The 13,473-nt window shown below is 41.5% G+C and overlaps 1 protein-coding gene across 4 annotated transcripts in view; it reads right to left on the bottom strand.

Annotated features, from left to right (window-relative positions):
* The window catches only part of PNCK (pregnancy up-regulated nonubiquitous CaM kinase), a 68,065-nt gene that overhangs the window by 40,711 nt on the left and 13,881 nt on the right, over nucleotides 1–13,473 (bottom strand). The window contains exon 1 of one of the 4 annotated variants that reach the window (XM_070741358.1): nucleotides 669–763. The exons of the other annotated variants lie outside the window; for them this stretch is intronic. The gene's annotated coding sequence lies outside the window, so the exon portion shown is untranslated. Of the gene's footprint in view, nucleotides 1–668; nucleotides 764–13,473 lie in introns of those variants that run through there. 4 annotated transcript variants of the gene reach the window in all.

The following is a 13,473-nucleotide window of genomic DNA, read 5'->3' as shown; positions in this document are numbered from 1 at the left end:
TGTTTCCCTGCCGAAAGAACGGCTCGGCAGCGGTATCCAGGTCTAGCTCAGCTATACAGCCGAGGGCAACCCAAAAGCATTTTGCGCTTAAAATAAACTGGGAGACCTGACTTGGTCAGGCGTATTAGGGTCCCAGCATCGCTTTTGTTTACGCGCCCTCGCGAAAGGATCTCCCGGCTTTCCGCTCAGCCCCAGCTTCGGACGTGCGCGTGTGCGGTTGCAAGCGCATCCCTTAGCATCCCATCAGCTGCCTTTCGATTAGGATGGGAAGCCGCGAAGAAGCGCGTAAATCAAGCCAGCTTCGGGCGAAGGCGAAAGAGCTGCATAGCGTCCCTTGGAATCCACCCACAAGACAACCCTGCTTCCCCCTTTTCCCAAGTCCTCCCAGCCCAGGTGGTTCTACCTCTCCCGGTTTCTCTCTCTCTCTCTCCGGCGATCTTCCTCCTCCTCCACCCAACCCAGATCCGCTGCAATCCAGGCTCGTTTTAGATTCCTTAGGCGTCTGCATCCCGCGCGCTTCCCGGAGCCTGCTGATGCAGGCGAGCGGCTGGGTGGGGCGGCGAGTGGACCGAGCGAGAGGCGCGCGTGTGCGTGGGCAAGCGCGGGCCGAGGAAAGGAAACTGACCCCGGGTCCGATTTATCCTCCTTCCCTCGTCCTTCTCACTCACCTACTTCAAAGTCCCAAGCCCCTTGGAGTTAGCCCAGGCCGCGGGCCGCCAGCAGACCCCCTTCCCATCCTCTAAGGCCGCGCTTTGCCTCTCCCGCCAGCCCGCCCGACCCACCTCGCCACGCCTCGCCTGGTGCTGGCTTACTCCACCCTTCCACTCCGTCTTCCTTAGGCGTCTCTTCTTCACCCCTGCCTTGTAAGGCAATAACAGGCGGACGTGGGTTCAGGGAAGCGGCTGGAAATCAAGTGGGACGCCAGGGGTCATCCCGCAGCTGGACTTCTCGGAGCCGCAGCCTGGGAAAGCCAGCAGGGACCGCGGATGGGCAATTTACGCACGTCCCCGAAAGTAAAGCCTCCTAGAGCAGAGGCAGTGTATCTCTGAATCACGGCGGGTGAAGGCGTGTGGTGGTATGAAGTGATTGGCTCACCAATCAGGAGGGAAACCAACCTTCCTGTCTTGCCTCCAGCTAACTCAAGCTTTCTCTCTCTCTCCAAGTAGATAGAGGTGGGGTGGAGAGAGGGAGGGAGGGAAGGAGGAAGGAGACGGGGTATAGAAGGTAAATGGAAGAGATGGAGAGAGTAGGAGGGGAGTGAGAAAGAGAAATACTGTATGAAGATAGACTGATGATTTCATCAATATGATAAAGATGTTGAATTGAATACAGGTTGACTAGAAAGAGATGATAACATGTTATGGAAATGTTTGTATGGTACATTCAGTAATATACGTGTGAATATGGAGTTAACAAAAATAAAAATAAAACACTTTTTTAAAAAAAGCTTTCTCTCTCTCCCAAGTAAATTGTGAATAGTACTGGGGATCAACTTTACAACATTCTAGCAAGGCATGGGAGACAGCCCGTCTTGTCATCTGTGAGCTGGGCAGTCATATAGATGTGATTGATAATTAAATCTATCTGGCCAACTCTAGGGCAGCCTGGTGCCCTCCAGATTTCAGCTCCCTATAATTTCACAGCTGAACTGGATGCCACCACATTGAGGAAACTGTCTCAAGAATGTAATAAAACATATAAAATATTCTGATCATTACTAGTGTCTGCTAATAGTGAGATGCAATGAAATTGTTGCTTTCAAGAACTAAATCTGAAGTTTAATAACATAGGATTTTTTAATATATTCAATTTTCCTGGAGCATGATGTTTTCAGAAGCTTTAATTTTTGAAATTCCAATTGACATGGGGTCTGATGCTATCAGCTTGAAAGTGTGGAGGGACAATCAAGTCAATTTCTGTAGACACTGAAAAACAAAAGGAGCATCCTCAGTAAGTCACGGGCCATCCAAAACCAAACTCTCCCATTTCCAAGACAGGATCTTGTAGGATGTCATCAAACTGCACTCTGCCCAATTGTCATTTAGGCTCTAAGAAAATTTCCCATATTAGAAGAGTGCAAGAGAATCCTTAGCAGGAAGAAAGGAAAGTCAAGCTTCTTGCTCATTTCTGCTCATCTTGGCTTTTAGCAATAAAGATGGCGACATGCTTGATTGTCTCCTGAGATCAAATAAAGAGGTAGACTGGATGCAAATCATCAACACGTGTTAAGCAATGAATAGAATGAAATGTAGCCGTGTTATACAGACATGACCGTAAATTTCAGTGTGATTTTTCTTACATTAGTTTATTTTGAAAATGAGATGACTGTTCAATTATTTTAAATTTTTATCCTTGTCTTTTAAGAGACTTTTGAATAATTATGTGGCATCTTTCTCCTGTCCCCAAGCTAGTCCTTTCGTCTTGTAATAGTGCACCCACTATTGTTATAATTTAACTCCATCCACCTTGTGGCTGGTCATCCTCTTCTGCGCTTTCGTTCCACCTTCCTTCTCCAGAGAGCTAGGTCTTTGCACAATGTTTCTGAAGAATGAGCCTGGTTATTTGTGTTTTGAGTGAGAATTTGAGTTGATTTGTTAGATGAACCATTATTTGTTTGTTTTCTTAGCTATCTACATATTCCTCAGTAGTCTTCTTCAACTTTCAAGTTGTCCATATTCTTTCTATCCAGTTTTTTCAAAGCCCAACTTTCCATTAACTGTCAGAGGTGTCTTAGTGCCTTAACACGGAATGTCTGCCCAGTTCTGATCTTTGTAAATATAGATACACCCCAGCATCTGAATATCTTTTCCAATGCCTTCAAAGCTGCTCCATCAAGTGTTAGTCTGCAGCATATTTCTTGACTGCTGCTTTCTTTAGAAACTGCCCACCACTTCAATACAGTATCTTCATGGCCAATTCTAAGGCTGGCTACTGTGTTTCCCTGAAAATAAGACCCTGTCTCATTTTTTTTTAACCCTGAAATAAGCACTTGGCCAATTGGTCTTATTATCAGGGATTGTCTTATTTTGGGGGAAACAGGATACTATACTTACTATCATTAGTTTGGTCATCTTTACATTTATAAAGAACGTACTCTCATTTTTTTTCAACAGTCTTTGACTTTCATTATTAGACCCTGCAAATCATGGGATTTGCCCCTGTCCACAATCTGCACCCAGTGCCAGGAAGCTTCTGTGTGTCTTCAATTATACTTATTTGTAGACTTAAATAAATGATATTCTGTTTTTCTTTGAGATCGATGCCAGCATGCAGAAAAACTTGCTCTCCGATTTTTCCACAACATCAATCTTGTCAGACAAAGTAGCCTAAGAAAAAAAATGACAGGCTCAGAATCCTAGATTCCAGGATTGAGGGTGATCTCGAACCCAAATCTCCTGGATTAGAGTCTCTTACATTAAGTACTACATCACCCTGACTTTTTATCAAGAGACCTTTCCATTTACTGCCAACATTTGCTGCCAAAAAAGCAAATCAGCAAATTTTGGAAGTTTAATGCCTCTAACTAACACAGAATCCACTTATTTAAAAGAATTAGGATTAACTGAGAAAAGATGACATTAAAAAAAAAAAAAACAACCACAAGGATGATGTATATTGAAGATGAATTAAATGCTAAAGAAATTTCGAAGCTCTAATAATATATGCTAAGAAGGTGTAGACAGGGTGTCATGACAACAGCCCTAGCATCCAGTTATTATACACGGCTTCTAATTATACAGGGTCCACTAGATTTGTCATAGATCGTACAGAATGGTAATTAAGGGGGGAAGCAACTGAAATATCTTAGTTTTTTGCTCCCCTCCTTAAGGAAAGATGATGAGGGAAAGGATATTTGTGGTTCTGCAGTCATAAGGACAAGGTGAGTTTATAACAAACAAACGCTAGATGGCAGATTTGCCTCGCGGAGACAGGCAGTCACGCTAGATAAAGAGTACATTGCAGTACATACTGATTAGTCAGGCGGACTGTGCAAATATAGAGAGATGATGGTAATGATGACGATGGATGATGATGATGGCATCTAGTGATGATTTGCATGGGCAGATAGGCTACCATCATAAATAAAACATCTTGGACAGAGCCTGCCTGTTGCTGAAGCATAGAGAATTGGCTTCCTCTCCTTTCAATCAGATATCCTTGTGGCCAGATTGCAGAAGGGAATGTGCTCCTAGGATATTGCTCAAGACCAGCCCTCCCTAATATTTTAGTTATTATTTATTAAGCTAATCTATATGCCACCTACCTCCTCAAGGACTCCGGGTGGTTTACAAGAAATAAAAAATGAGGATTAAAAGAACAATTTAAAAAATAATGACAAACCCCTAGTAAAAGCCATACATCTCTCTCAATTTATTTATTTATTAGATTTGTATGCCGCCCCTCTCTGTAGACTCCGGGCGGCTAACAACAATAATAAGACAATATAAACAAATCTAATATTTAAGTTTAAGTTAAATTAGAAAACCCTAATTTAAGAAACCCGGAGCCACCACAGAGAAGGCCCTTCCCCGTGGCCCCGCCTGTTGGCATTGTTTGATTGACGGGACCTGGAGAAGGCCAGCCCCATGGGCCCTTGTCGGTTGCTGGAGCTGAAAAATATGTTTTCCCTCTGAATGCCTTGCTCATTGCTTCTCCTAATTCCCAACCAGGCAAATATTCTGAGATTTGCCGTAAAAAGCACATGTAGGGTGCCACATGCAGGGAAGGTGGACATTCAGCTGCTTTGCATGAAGATCCTGGACCTTTCAGGCTTCCCCCTCACGTGGAGAAATATTCCCACCTGAAAATTTCCCCCTCGCCCCTCATGGTCTGGAATATGGATTGCAGAGCAGCAGGATTGCCACCTGGGATGCAAGTCTTGACCAGGGCAAGGACACTGCTAACCACCCTTGGGGTTTGAAGTCCACACATCTTAAGGTTGCCAAAATTGTGAAACACAGACCTATGGAGAGGGGCAGCATACTAAATAACAAATAAATAAATAAATAAATTTATTTCGCAAATTACTCAAGACCCACCTCTGTCGCCAGGCATGGGGGAGTTAGGATATTCCTTCCCCAAGGCATTACAAGTTATGTATGGTATGTTTGTGTGTATGTTTGGTTCTTTATAATAACGGTTTTTAGTTGTTTTATTAAATTAGATTGTTACATGTTGTTTTTTATCATTGTTGTTAGCCGCCCCGAGTCTGCGGAGAGGGGCGGCATATGAATCCAATAAATAAAATAAAATAAAATAAAATAAAATAAAATAAAATAAAATAAAATAAAATAAAATAAATAAAATAAAATAAAATAAAATAAAATAAAATAAAATAAAATAAAATAAAATAAAATAAAATAAAATAAAATAATGAACGAACGAACGAATGAACAAACAAACAAACAAATAAATAAATAAATAAGCAAGCACTGAAATACTACATTGTGTGCACAATTATTAGGCAAGTGAGTATTCTGACCACATCATTCGTTATGCATATTTTCCACCTCCAACCTGTATAAACCTGAATGCTTAGTTGGCAGAGGCAGTATCAGGTGACGTGCATTTGTGTAATGAGGGAGGCTGTGGCCTAAGGAGATCAACACCCTATATCAAGGTGTGCATAATTATTAGGCAGCTTCTTTTCCCGAGGCAAAATGGGCCCAAAAAAAGAGAGAGAGAGAGATTTAACTGACTCTGAAAAGTCAAAAATTGTAAAAAGTCTTTCAGACAGATGCACCACTCTTGGAATTGCTGAGATATTGGGGCGTGATCGCAGAACCATCAACCGTTTTGTTGCAAATAGTCAACAGGGTCGGGAGAAACGTGTTGAGAGAAAAAAAGTGCACCTTAACGGCGAAAGATTTGAGAAGAGGTTATATGAGAACAAGCATTTATTTATTTATTATTTATTTTATTTATTCAATTTTTATACCACCCTTCTCCTTAGACTCTGGACGGCTTACAACATGTTAGCAATAGCACTTTTTAACAGAGCCAGCCTATTGCCCCCACAAGCCGGGTCCTCATTTTACCCACCTTGGATGGACGAAAGGCTGAGTCAACCTTGAGACGGTGATGAGATTTGAACCGCTGACCTTCAGATCTACAGTCAGCTTCAGTGGCCTGCAGTACAGCACTCTACCTGCTGCACCACCCCAGCTCAGCAGGTAGTATGGTATGGCGTCATGCTTAAGGTTCTTAACTGGAAGTGAGGAAACACTGGCTCTTGTCCACCTTCAACCTAATAAGATGACTTTACCGTAACCTCTTAAATATGAGCCAGCAGTGTGCAGCCACTGCCGAAAAAGCCAACACAGTTCTAGACTGCATTAACAAAGGGACAGAATCAAGCTAACTGAAGTGTTAATACCACTCTATAACTCCTTGGTAAGGCTACGCTTGGAATACCGAATTCAGTTTTGGTCACCATAATGTAAAAATGATGTTGAGCCTCTAGAAAGAGTGCAGAGAAGAGCAACATAGATGATTAGAGGATTGGAGGCTAAAACATATGAAGAACGGTTGCAAGAACTCGGCATGGCTAGTTTAATGGAAAGAAGGACCAGGGGAGACCTGATGGCAGAGTTCCAATATCTCAGGGATTGCTACAAAGAAGAGGGAGTCAAGCTATCCTCCAAAGTGCCTGAGGGTAGAACAAGAAGCAATGGGTGGAAACTAATCAAGGAGAGAAGTAACTTAGAACTAAGGAGAAATTTCCTGACAGTCAGAACGGTTGATCAGTGGTATACCTTGCCTCTGAATGTTGTGAATGCCCCAACACTGGAAGTTTTTAAGAAGCTGTTGGATAACCATTTGTCTGAAGTGGTGTAGGGGCTCCTGCCTAAGCAAGGGGTTGAACTAGAAGACCTCCAAGGTCCCTTCCAATTCTGTTATTATATTATATTACTTTAGGCCAATCACTCACTACCAGCTCAACCTCCTGCAAAGATGGGGAAAACATAATATCAGAGGGATGGAAGGGATCTTGGAGGTCCAACCCCCTGCCCAAGGCAGGAATCCTTATACCATCTCAGACAAATGGTTGTCCAGTCTTTTCTTGAAAACCTCTAGTGACGAAGGACCACAAGAGACATGCTGTGTTATAGATTAATTGTTCTCACTGTCAGGAAATGTCTCCTTAGTTCCAGGTTGGATCGCTTTTTAATAAGCTGCCATATCTCAGAGAGGAGTGGCATACAAATCTAATAAATTATTATTATTGTTATTATTGTTGTTATTATTGTTATTATTATGTTGATACAACACAGCAAACAAGATCACTATGCTGGATTTCATATTTCATCACCAGTCGGGCGCTTCCCAAGCACCTAGGACTGGGTGATGTAGCGGCGAATTATGTTCGCCGATCCCAGTAAAGCGGCCTTTTGCAATTGACAGATGGAAATTTTGTCAATTCCAATGGTTTTCAAATGTCCACTGAGATCCTTTGGCACTGCGCCCAGCGTGGCAAGTACCACTGGGACAACTTTCACGGGCTTATGCCAGAGTCGTTGCAGCTCGATTTTTAGATCTTCGTATTTCACTAATTTCTCTAGCTGCTTCTCCTCAATTCTGCTGTCCCCTGGGATTGTGATGTTGATGATCCATACTTTCTTTTTCTCCACAATCAGGATGTCTGGTGTGCTGTGCTTCAGAATTCGGTCAGTCTGAAGTCAGAAGTCCCACAGTTGTTTTGCTTGCTCATTTTTGACCACTTTTTCGGGCTTATGATCCCACCAGTTCTTTGCCACTGGCAAATGGTAGTTCCGGCACAAGTTCCAGTGGATCATCTGTGCCACAGCATCATGTCTATGCTTGTAGTCAGTCTGTGCGATCTTTTTGCAGCAGCTGAGTATGTGATCGATTGTTTCATCTGTTTCTTTGGATCGTTTGTTGATTTTTTATTTTTATGATTGATTTTTTTTAATAATAATAATAATTATTATTATTATTATTATCATTATTATTATTATTTTTTCTTTTTTTCTTGTCCTGCCTTCAGGTCGTATGAGGAATAAATCGACACCCTTCTTCCCTGTGAAAATCCTTCAAGTACTGGAAGACTCCCCTAAGCCTTCTCTTCTTTAAGGTAAACATACCCAGTTTCCTTAGCCATTCATTGTGTGACTTAGCCTCCAGATCCCCAATCTTTTTTGTTGCTCTTCTCTGTACTCTTCCTAGGACTTCAGCATTTTTTATCATGGTGACCACCGGACACAGTACTTCAAGTGCCTACATATGCCATGTCACTCCTCTATGAAAGCTTTGATGTAAATCTAATCAATAAAGCGTAACATTTTCCACACGGCAGCCAGTGGGATCTGAAACAGCCAAACTTGATCAGATCTACAAGCTCTGAAATCAAGTATCTGCTTCGCTGTGCATCAGATTCCCTTGTGAACTAGAAGAGGGAGGGAGGGAGGAAGAGAGAGAGAAAGAGAGAAAGAGAGAGGGGGGGAGAGAGAGAGAGAGAGAGATATTTTATAAATATCTGGGGCAGCCAAATTACACTGAGGCAAACCAAATCCAGCAAAGCCAAATCCAGCAGCCAAATTACACTGAGGCAAACCAAATCCGGCAGTAAAATAGAAAAATAATAAAATTCTGTAATAACAATGTCCCACCCTTCCATGACTGCCAAAATCAGCTACTTGAGATGGCCCCCATCTCCCTTGTGTCATGGTAGATCTTTTCTGTAGAATTAAAAGGCTGAAGAAGCATGAGGTTAAGTAGTAGAGAGCCGTTGAGAATGTGATGAATCAAATGTCACGTGTGGAAAAAAAAACCCTTAGTTGAGTGATCCATTGCCTTCATACTACTAACACTCCCAGTCTCCCCCTTTTTAGGCACAATTATACCTCTATTAACAATGAGTATCCTGTGTTTATCCCCATTTATATCCATTCTAATAAATTGCTATTCTAATAAATCGGAAATAAAACGAGGCAGGACTCTTGATCAGTCTTTGGATCCCCAAAGAACTCCAGAATGTTGTTTAACTTTCTGTGATTCTTTTTAAATTGATGCAAGGTTAAAAAAATAAAAGAGAGAAAGGGAAGGAAATGATCAGAAGAGATCAAAAGAATGATGTACATGATATCCAACAAGAAAACTGAAAGAAAGGAGAGAGGCGTTGTATGGAATTGCACTGGGGGCTGAAACCTGATAAGCAATGCAGAGAGCCACCAGTGAAACCCCTGAGATTTAAACTTCTATGAAAGGTGATAAAGCTGAAGAGATCAAGTGACACAGCCAAGGTCACACAAGCAATAAATGGAAGCGTTCACACTGTCTCCCTTCCCTTCCTTTCAGCCATGCTCCTTCATTCATTTCCTTCCCTTAAAATTATATACACTGCTCAAAAAAAGGGGGGGGGGACACTTAAACAACACAATAGAACTCCAAGTAAATCAAACTTCTGTGAAATCAAACTGTCCACTTAGGTAGCAACACTGATTGACAGTCAATTTCACATGCTGATGTGCTTAATTCAGCTTTGTGCAGATCCAATGGGAATATTTCATTCATTCAGATCTAGGATGTGTTATTTGAGTGTTCCCTTTATTTTTTTTGAGCAGTATACAGTGTTCCCTTGATTTTCGCGGGGGATACGTTCCGAGACCGTCCGCGAAAGTTGAATTTCCGCGAAGTAGAGATGCGGAAGTAAATACACCATTTTGGGCTATGAACAGTATCACAAACCTTCCCTTAACACTACAAACCCCTAAATTACCATTTCCCATTCCCTTAACAACCCTTTACTCACCATTATTACTGGTAATCACCATTGAATAAGACACTTAGTGATTCTGATATTTGTAAACATAATTATTTATTAACAATAATTATTTTTTTTGTTATTTAATTGCAAAAATTATTAGTTTGGCGATGACGTATGATGTCATCAGGCGGGGAAAACCGTGGTATAGGAAAAAAAACCAGTGAAGTATTTTTAATTAATATTTTTTGAAAAACCGTGGTATAGGCTATTCGCGAAGTTCGAACCCGCGAAAATCGAGGGAACACTGTACTTTTCTGAATGCAATCAAAAGCAACTCCAAAAGCAAGCCCTTGCCGAAAGTTTCTGTCCCACCTAGAAGGCCTGCCAGTCAACCCCAAGCCCCAGAAAACTTGCCACGGGGATTGCTCATCCCTTTTGCTCTGCAACTGAGTGAGCACAACCCAACTCACCACCTGGTGATATCCCCCCCCCTCCATGTGCAATAGGTGATGAGTCTCTGTCAGCTGAGAAAGATCTGTCTTCAGGCACGCACCAAACAGTGACACACAGAGGTCATGACCGCTTCTTTTTATATCTAGTAAAACCAAAAGAATGGAATCAGCTCTGAGGAGAAAAGAGATTTTCTTTTCTTGGCAAGAGACAAAATCACACTGGGCACCCTTTGGAAGGCACATCCGTAACGGATTTCTATTTTATTATTTCAGCGGAGACCACAAATCCACATGGCACCACTAGAGAGACACTTTTAGAAAAAGGCAAAGTTTTCACAGCGCTATGAAATGTTTGCAATCAGTGCTCAAGGAAGGAGAAAGCAATGGGAAGCGATGGGGAAGATTAACACAGAGGGTCTCCTCCGTATGACAGCCTTACCCAGTACACGAGTGTATAGGGAAGGGAGAAGGAAGAGAGGGAGTGTGCAATGAAGGGAGAAGGAAGAGAGGGAGTGTGTAATGAAGGAAGAAGGAAGAGAGGGAGTGTGTAATGAAGGGAGAAGGAAGAGAGGGAGTGTGTAATGAAGGAAGAAGGAAGAGAGAGAGTGTGTAATGAAGGAAGAAGGAAGAGAGGGAGTGTGTAATGAAGGAAGAAGGAAGAGAGGGAGTGTGCAATGGAGAAGAGAGGGAGTGTGTAATGAAGGAAGAAGGAAGAGAGAGAGTGTGTAATGAAGGAAGAAGGAAGAGAGGGAGTGTGTAATGAAGGAAGAAGGAAGAGAGGGAGTGTGTAATGAAGGAAGAAGGAAGAGAGGGAGTGTGCAATGAAGGAAGAAGGAAGAAAGAGAGGGAGTGTGCAATGGAGAAGAGAGGGAGTGTGTAATGAAGGAAGAAGGAAGAGAGGGAGTGTGTAATGAAGGAAGAAGGAAGAGAGGGAGTGTGCAATGAAGGAAGAAGGAAGAGAGGGAGTGTGCAATGAAGGAAGAAGGAAGAGAGGGAGTGTGTAATGAAGGAAGAAGGAAGAAAGGGAGTGTGTAATGAAGGAATAAGGAAGAGAGAGAGTGTGCAATGGAGAAGAGTGGGAGTGTGCAATGAAGGAAGAAGGAAGAGAGGGAGTGTGTAATGAAGGAAGAAGGAAGAGAGAGAGTGTGTAATGAAGGAAGAAGGAAGAGAGAGAGTGTGTAATGAAGGAAGAAGGAAGTGAGGGAGTGTGCAATGAAGGAAGAAGGAAGAGAGGGAGTGTGCAATGAAGGAAGAAGGAAGAGAGGGAATGTGTAATGAAGGAAGAAGGAAGAGAGGGAGTGTGCAATGAAGGAAGAAGAGAGGGAGTGTGTAAGAAGGGAGACAGGGAGGGATCCTTCTCTTGCAGGCATCACTATCATTATTTTATAGGTGATCATCTAGCAAGTTATTTAGTGATGCAATGATTTCAGGAAACTTGGAAGGGCTGAGAAATACTCCCGATTTGAGGGAGGCTTGAGCAAGAGATGCTACTGTTACCCCAAGTAACTATATTATTATCGTACTATAGAATTAACATTATTGTGACCAGGATGTAGTGGTGAAATCCAAATTTTTTTACTTCCAATTCGGTGGGCATGGTGTGGCTTGGTGAGCGTGACAGGGGAAGGATACTGTAAATCTCAAAACCTACCCCACTCTCCAAACTGATCAAAATTTCCACTACCAGTTCTCCAAAACCTGCTTGATTTCACCCCTGCCAGGATGGTAATGATGAGCTGTTGTGGGTGCGCCTACATACACCCACATCCCACCAACGCTCCACAAGCTGCACTGGCTTCCAATTAGTCTCCGGACGCAATTCAAGTTGTTGGCTATCACCTTTAAAGCCCTACATGGCTTAGGACCAGACTACCTTCAGGACCGTCTCATGACATATAGCTCCCAGCGACCGATAAGAGGCCATGGGGTTGGCCTTGTCCGGGTCCCATCGCTAAACATCCCAATGCTGACTGACATGAGCCCTTTCTCTGTGGCGGTACCGGCTCTCTGGAACCAGCTACTGGCTTTCTGGAAAGCCTTGAAGACCTGGCTTTGCCGGCAGGCCTGGGGCCATGACTAACCAACACACCTGTGATCCGACCATGACAAGATGTATGATTGTGTGTAATGGGGTTTTAAATTGTTTTTACATTGCCTTTTTATTGTTGTAAGCTGCCCAGAGTCCTTTGGGAGTGGGTGACATACAAATTAGATAGATAGATAGATAGATAGATAGATAGATAGATAGATAGATAGATAGATAGATAGATAAAATAGATAGATTAGATAGATAGATAGGTAGGTAGGTAGGTAGGTAGGTATATAGATAAAATAGATTAGATAGATAGATTAGATAGATAGATAGATAGATAGATAGATAGATAGATAGATAGATAAAATAGATAGATTAGATAGATTAGATAGATAGATGGATAGGTAGGTAGACAGACAGACAGACAGACAGACAGACAGATAGATAAAATAGATAGATTAGATAGATAGATTAGATAGGTAGATAGATAGATAGATAGATAGATAGATAGATAGAATAGATAGATTAGGTAGATAGATTAGATAGATAGATAGATAGATAGATAGATAGATAGATAGATAAAATAGATTAGATAGATAGATTAGATAGGTAGGTAGGTAGGTAGGTAGGTAGGTAGATAGATAGATAGATAGATAGATAGATAGATAGATAGATAAAATAGATAGATTAGATAGATAGATTAGATAGGTAGGTAGGTAGATAGATAGATAGATAGATAGATAGATAGATAGATAGATAGATAGATAGATAGATAGATAAAATAGATAGATTAGATAGATAGATTAGATAGATTAGATAGATTAGATAGGTAGGTAGGTAGGTAGATAGATAGATAGATAGATAGATAGATAGATAGATAGATAGATAGATAGATAGATAGATAAAATAGATAGATTAGATAGATAGATTAGATAGATTAGATAGATTAGATAGATTAGATAGATTAGATAGGTAGGTAGGTAGGTAGGTAGGTAGGTAGGTAGATAGATAGATAGATAGATAGATAGATAGATAGATAGATAGATAGATATAAAATAGATAGATTAGATAGATAGATTAGATAGATTAGATAGATTAGATAGGTAGGTAGGTAGGTAGGTAGATAGATAGATAGATAGATAGATAGATAGATAGATAAAATAGATAGATAAGATAGATAGATTAGATAGATAGATAGATAGGTAGATAGGTAGAGAGGTAAATAGGTAGGTAGGTAGATAGATAGATGAGAGAGAGAGATG

The sequence above is a fragment of the Erythrolamprus reginae genome, chromosome 2 (genome assembly GCF_031021105.1).
Source record: "Erythrolamprus reginae isolate rEryReg1 chromosome 2, rEryReg1.hap1, whole genome shotgun sequence".
In the NCBI taxonomy this organism is placed as follows: domain Eukaryota; kingdom Metazoa; phylum Chordata; class Lepidosauria; order Squamata; family Dipsadidae; genus Erythrolamprus; species Erythrolamprus reginae.
The sequence above is the reverse complement of the archived record's forward strand: the minus strand, read 5'-3'. Positions and strand labels throughout refer to the sequence as shown.